The sequence below is a fragment of the Vicia villosa genome, unplaced genomic scaffold (assembly GCF_029867415.1).
Source record: "Vicia villosa cultivar HV-30 ecotype Madison, WI unplaced genomic scaffold, Vvil1.0 ctg.000775F_1_1, whole genome shotgun sequence".
NCBI classification, from domain to species: domain Eukaryota; kingdom Viridiplantae; phylum Streptophyta; class Magnoliopsida; order Fabales; family Fabaceae; genus Vicia; species Vicia villosa.
In genome coordinates, this window is record NW_026705347.1 from 435,439 (window position 1) to 441,157 (window position 5,719).

General features: G+C 34.7%; 1 long non-coding RNA gene across 1 annotated transcript; it reads right to left on the reverse strand.

The window, feature by feature from the left end:
• Positions 1–599: 599 nt before the first annotated feature.
• Positions 600–1,425, reverse strand: LOC131631126 (uncharacterized). The gene is made up of 3 exons (XR_009292614.1): positions 1,253–1,425; positions 949–1,163; positions 600–863 (listed from the first exon to the last, which is right to left on the reverse strand). It is a non-coding gene; the product is annotated as an uncharacterized LOC131631126 (long non-coding RNA).
• Between the last annotated feature and the right edge of the window lie 4,294 nt (positions 1,426–5,719).

Below are 5,719 nucleotides of genomic sequence, written 5' to 3' on the forward strand. Positions count from 1 at the left end.
CCCTTCCCAGCCTCAAACCTTGGAATTCCAATTAAGTAAGTTTGGATGTTTTTGTTGTAAAATATTTGTGATGTAGGCTGTGTAGTTAATGTTATTTGAAGGTTCTAAAGATGCAGTGAAGTTCAAGTGTATGTGATTGTAATTGAAGTATTTATGTGGAAGGGGAGTACGTTTAGTGGTTGTATTTATGGATAACCAAACTCGATAGTAACTGTACTTTGGTATTGGTAATTATATTAGTAATATTATATAAATGGCTGTTGGTGATATTAAAAGACTTTTAATGTTGTTATTTATGTGGTGGTGTTTTATTGGTATAAATATTTTGGCATAAGTTGATTGAAGAAAGTGTTGATATATAGTAAACATGAACAAATTATTTTTTAAACATATTTGTTGAATAACCAAAAGGAGTATTTAGAAAGGATAGATGGTACGCAATTGTCAATAAGCAGCAAAATGTGAGCCTGTATTCATTAGTAGGCTGTTTATATAAAGTAACAAAATTGTATTAGTAATATGCCATATTAAATTTGTTTAAGCGGAATGTATATTATTGAATAGAAAAGAAATAAAATACTAAATATTGTAACATGGAATTAAGACAAATTTGATAAATTAATGGATTTTATAGACATGACATTTTTTTTTGGAGACCTGATATCAAATCTAAACCTAATTGTGCCACCAACTTTGAACATATTGGTTTGACAGAATTCTTCCCAGTCGGGTCCTAGCTTTGTTGGGTATGAAGTGTTTATGTATGCTAATTCCAGGATTATCCTCGTACCATTATCACAGCACAAGTTGAGACAATTGTAGTTGTAATCTTTTAAAAGTTCAGCAAAGTCCTCCTCTAATCTCTATTGACAGTATAAATAAATAAAAATCAAAACATAAGGAGCATATAAAGCTTAAATGAAACTATAAAATAACATATGATCTTACCAATTTTGTTTGAGATAGTTCAACATTTGTTAGACCGAGGTCGAAAACCATAATGTTGTCTACGCCCCAAAACCTGCTATGGTAAAAGGGCAATTGCTCGATATCCACTATATTTTTGATGTTGAGGATGCTAAAATTGTCATTCATATAGTAACCCACCTCAAGAACAACATTAGAGGAGCAATTATAAATGTGGGATCAATTTCTGGAAACTTCTGTCAATTCATATAGAAGTTATTTAAATAGGTGTGTTAGGAAGATATAAAAGTATGAAAAAAAAAAACCAAAATAAAAATTTTGTAACCTGTTCAGATAGCTTTACTATTGTGAAGGAGTATTCCAATTCACTGTGACAAAGTTTTCCTATCAAAGCCATATGGAATTGGTGGTAGTTGTTGTTGGGGTAGAAAAAGAGACTTCAATATTTGTGATTTATCTTCACATTCTGAGTAATGATATTTAAAGGGAATTGCATAGGATACCATACTTGAATAGTTGAAGAAAATAATGATAAATATAGTGCATGGGACCCAATTGATGGAGTGATACATAGTGCATAGGATACTATTTTTAATAGGAGTGATACATATTGCATGGGTCCTAAATAATGATAAATATAGTATAAGGCATATACGGTTGTTGGATAAATATGACAACAAAGTAATTGAAAGTAAAAAAGGAAGCTGATCGTTGCATGTGAAAACCGCTGGGACCGCATATATGGTGTTGGTAAAAGACAAAGGAATACATTCCATAAGCATGTGATATGTTGGGAACTTGTTTTGCATAGAAAATGTTGGAAATATAATAAAATAGTTGTGCTCATGTGGGATAATGCCAACAGCATGTGACTATATACTGCCAATTATAAGTCCCACATGAAAGTATATTTGGAAAGAAGGAAAGGATGAATTATTGAAGACCTTATGATAAAGTAAAAGCTTTGTCCTACACCTAAGAGGAAGAAAACAGGAAACGATGGCATTGAGATTCAATTTGTGATATAAAAAACTAATATAAACATTGGCCAAGATGTAGTTTGAAGCTTTGCTATGGAGAGAAGTTTTATATCTCATTCTCAACTGGGATGCTAACAGAAAGAAGCCTTGAAACTCAATTTATAATTTCAGGTAAAACAGTTATGTCGTTTTGATTATAATGTCTTGGTTGTGATGAAATTGTGAAAATAATGTTAGTTTAAGTGGTAAAAAATTTACCTTATGTTCCGATTGTATGTTTTGGTAGGTGTTTGAAGGGTAAAAATTTGTATCTAATTGACATATTGAATGCAAATGAAGAGCAAAACAAACATAGATTCAAAATATAAAATAATGTTGGCAATGTTATTGCTACATATAAAACAATATTAGTTAAGATTGAAGTTCAAAAATGTTGGAATCCTTTGCCTTTTGGATGATCTGCACAGGAAGGTAGGTTTTATTAGAATGCAAAATATGGTAATTTAAAGTATATATAAACGACAGTAAGTATACTATAGAAAATGTTATCAAGAATTAGTGATAAATATAACTTATTATTTTGTGCCATATACATCCGGAACAGAGAAACCGAAAAAAAGATATATACATACCGTCTAAATGTTGTTAAAAACTTCTTTGTATACAGCATTACATGTTGAAAGCTTTGGGATGTTTTTATCATCATGTATCAATATCTTGATACCTCTTTTTGTTGTAACTCGTGAAACGGCAACATAAATCTGTCCATGTGTGAAAACATCCCGAGGTATATAAAGTCCAACCCAATCCAACGATTGGCCTTGTGATTTGTTAATGGTCATGGCATAGGCTACAATAACCGGAAATTGACGTCTCGATAACTTGAATGGCCATGGAGATTGAGATGGGGACATATCCATTCGCGGGATGTATATAACCTTTCCATTATTGTTATCACCCATCAATTTGGCCTCAAGGACACGAGTAGCCATTTTAGTTACTATAAGCCTCGTCCCATTACATAGACCTTGTGATTGATCAATGTTTCGCATAAGCATGATTGGTGTTCCAACCTTTAACTTTAAGTGATGGTTGGGTAGGCCAAAAGTTCTTAAAGAGCTGAGGAATTCTGGGCTAAGCACTTGAAGAATGTTGCTGTCATGGATTTCTGATCGATCAACTGAGTTAGAGCTGTAGTAATCTCATATTTCCCCTAAAAAATTATCCATTAGAAAAGATATAACAATCTAAAACACAGTATCTATAATTAATGCAAAATTCTACCTGGCATCATGGAAAGGACATGGTCATTGATTTTGTCAACAATGTCCAAAGTGGAAGCAAGAATGGCCCTATTTTTGAGATAATCACACGATTGGTAACAATTTAAGAAATCAGGATATGTACTCTCGACGATGGCAAGAATAGGGTCATTGAAGTCTGTAATTAACAGTTCGGGCGGTATGTCAATGTTAGCATAACCGTCGTTAGGTTCGGAAATTCTTCCCTCTCCTATCTTTAAAAGCCAATCTGAAAAATCCGCAATTTCCTTTTTATCTTTTTCACTTGGTCCGCAGGATAGACGCATGTTTTTTGTCAAATTCAAGACTTTAACATAATTCCAAATGTAAGAAGCATTAATAGTTGAATGGACAATGTCAGAACGGCTTCCTCCGGGTACAACGGGTAATATCTGACGGAAATCCCCACCAAAAATCACAACCTTCCCTCCGAAAATAGATTCGGAGTTACTGTAATTACTCATGACATCCTTCAAAGTCCTGCCTAGCGTTTCAAAACAATATTTGTGTGCCATTGGTGTCTCGTCCCATATAATTAGCTTTGCCTCCCTCAGAAGACCAGCGCTATCATCATTGAAATTAATTTTGCAAGTTGAGTTTTTGACACATGGAACTGGCAACTTGAACTTTGAATGAGCTGTGCGACCTCCTGGCAACAAAAGAGATGCTATCCCACTTGTTGCAACAGTAAGACAAATCTCATGCTTAGATCTCAATGAACTTGCAAGTGTTCTCCACATATATGTCTTACCGGTTCCACCATAATCGTGCAGGAAGAAGACACCACCTTTCTGTTTGATAACGGCATCCATTATTTGGTCGTAAATCTTCCTCTGTTCATCTTGTTAACACCATAATAACAAACACTATAAAATGATATTCATGCATAAATGATACTTGTTGATATTTGTTTATATAAGCATGTAAATTAGTAATAAGAAATATGTTAATCTTAGATTTCATTACCAGTGAGACATTTGAATAGGTTATCAAATTCCACCATCATGTCCTGGATATTGTACTGTCTTTCATCGTATATAAGCCGGTTTCCCAATTGTTGAATAACATAGTCATTTGGATAAGGAATGGGCTTGAAATCATGTAGAGTACGATGGTTCAGTTGCAGCATTTTTTCGATCTCTATCAATGTCAGCTACTGGATTGCCTCATCCGATAATGTTAAATTTGTGGTCCGTTGAAAAAACGCGCCGTTGTAGTAAGGTCACAACAATAGGTTACATTATGCGTAGTATTGTTATTGTATTATGTGGTAGTTAAGAATATAAATAGCATGGGATGTCAAAGTTAGTGTACCTGGATTGTTGGCAATGAGTTTTTGCTCGTACAAGAGACCATCGGACAATATAATCCATGATTCTTTCCATACATGAGCAGGATGGTTTACAGCACCTGATAGCAGCATAACAACAAACAGCTTTCTAAGATAATGACCTGTCCCCCAAGCACTTGCCTCCTTTAACGCACATATGTATTCTCGATCATCATCTAAAAATCCCATTGCAAAGCATGCTTCTCGAAAGGTTTCATATTGTGTTTCACTGACCTTCCTGATTTCTTCATAGCTAGTTGGTCCCTTTGCCACAGTCAACATCATCCGCGAATAGAAAAGTTCACCGGTTGTCGATGGAACCCACACCAAACATCCGATAGTGAACCCTTTTTTTCGTGGCTTCCACAATCTGTTTCTCTTAACATAAACAAACTTTGTAACAAATTCACCGTATGTTAATGATTGGGCTTCCTCATATGTTCCATTTGCTACCAGCCAAGACGTGAACATAGATTCTGTGACGCTTGCATTTTCTAAGACATGCTCCATTTGTTCACAATCTTTATAATAGACAGCCTTTTCACCAATGAGATGGAAAAACATTCGCTCAACAGCAGGTTTCCTTCCATGAACCTTGTATGAAAATATTCGCCAACACGCCTCACTCGGAGAAACATACCTACAATCGAGATATTGTTTGATCTCATCTACACATTCATGCTGTAGTCTGGTGTTAGACTTAGAAGCAACCACACTTGCACCGATTTTGTCATAACCTTTGTGAATGTATTTGAATAGATACTTGATAGAAGTGCATTGGTTACACCATTCCATATTAATATGTGCTTGATATTTCAACAATAACCGATTGTTATAGGGAACCACATTTCTATTATCCAACTTGATATTATTTTTTGTAATTACACGTGTGTTGGATCTTCTTCTATATAATGGATAACCTTCAGCATTAACAACTGTATCTTCGATGAAATTTTTTGGATAATATTTCGAACATTGCCGATTTCTCATACATTGTGAATTAGGCCGTGAAAGACCGCACGGTCCATGTATCATATGTGATTTTACCAGTGCGTATAAAGCAAGATGAAGTGCAGGATCAGGTATCTCGGCACAAATGATGTTATCAATGTCGGACGGTGTTGGATACTTGCTTTGGGGGTGCAAGAAAATCAAAATGTGAGCATGGGGTAAGCCTCCCT